We start from the raw sequence: 1584 nt of genomic DNA on the forward strand, positions 1-1584 counted from the left end.
GGAGGACAGGGCAGGGCACCCAGGCTCCATCTGAGCACACAGACTGTGGTGGAATTCCTGTGGCCCCAGAAGGTGGATTGGAGTGGGGGATGGCCACACCTCTGTTCACCCAGTAGGTGTGGTGTATAAAAGTAACAAAAGGAATGTTGCACCTTGTCAGTCTTGCAGGTCTGGAGTGCCCTTGGGGTTACTGGCAAGCAGAACGTGTTCTTAAGCCCCAGGATTCTGTGAGAGCACTGTCTCTTTAAATATGCAAAATAGTCAAGCAGCTTGTAAACATTCAAAATGGTGGCGCCCTCCGGACCAGCAAAAGTCCACAGCTCAACCCTCGTTTTTCTTCCCCTTCTTTGTTTATTCCCCAGCCACCAGAGCAGTCCTCCGTGCTGTCCCTGGCTAGCAGGGCTGATTTTTAGGTTAATTCATAGGTCCTACCACCACTTGGCACTCTCAAAGCTGTCTGTGCCGAGTGCTGTCAGGATTGCTCAGGATCACTGCCAAACCACAGCTCCGTCTGTCTCCTTTTTTGGTATTTTCATGCAAATTCTTCTGCTAGTTGAGGTTTAGTCCACTTCTATATCCTTCCCTTCAAGGCTCAGGGATCCAGGATTATATTCTGTGTTTGTGTTAATTGGTTTCCTTTTTTCTTTGTTGAAGAGGGTGTGTGCAGTCTTTCTGCCTCGTCTGTCATCTTACCGGAACTCTAATGTGAACCCTTTCAAAGCAGTCAGTAGTGGTAGCTGGGCACCATCTAGGTCTCAAGGTCATGGAGTCTGAGATTTGTATGGTCCATCAGTCTTCCGGGCTAATTGGTTCCACGTGTCTTTGATTTTCTTCACTCTTCTTTGATCTGGACAGGGAGAGACCAATACTTGAACCTTAGATGGCTGCTCACAAGCTTTTAAGACTCTAATTGTTGCTACCAAAGTAGGATGTAGAACATTGTCTTTATGGACTGTGTTGAACCACCTGACCTTGATGTCCCCCAAGACTGTGATCTTAAGCCCCAGGCCCAGTGAGTCATTCTTTCAAGGTGTTTGGTTATGGCTAAAAAGTTTTCATAACATTGCTCCCTGTATGCTGTACTATATTCATGGATATATTTGCAGTATATGTAAATACATATGTAGAAATATTCTCTATTAAATCTATATATATTTATGGGTACAGTCCCATTCTCCTTCCCGCATCTAGTTTGTATATCTATCTATGTATTCACTCATACATTATTGTTATTACTGTTATTGCAGGATTGTCTGTGTTATAGTTTTTATCTTTATTGCCTTTAACTCTTGTTCTCCTCTTTGTGTCTTCTTTTGGCTTGATCATTTTTTGCTGACTTCACCCTTATTGTATATTGCCTTCCCTGTCACCCAAGTTAACATGTGTCTACCCTCTAGTTAGTGATTTATCCTCCTTTCCCCTCCAACTCTTGTTGTTGTCAGGTGCCCTGGACTTGGCTTCGACTCATTCAGACCCTATACACAACAGAATGAAACCCTGCCAGGTCTTGTACCATCCTCACAATCATTGCTACACTTGAGTCCATCACTGCAACGACTGCGTCAATCCTTTTGGTTTAAGGTC

The sequence above is a fragment of the Orycteropus afer genome, unplaced genomic scaffold (assembly GCF_000298275.1).
Source record: "Orycteropus afer afer isolate SDZICR_OR568_19922 unplaced genomic scaffold, OryAfe1.0 scaffold00017, whole genome shotgun sequence".
Classification (NCBI taxonomy): Eukaryota; Metazoa; Chordata; class Mammalia; order Tubulidentata; family Orycteropodidae; genus Orycteropus; species Orycteropus afer.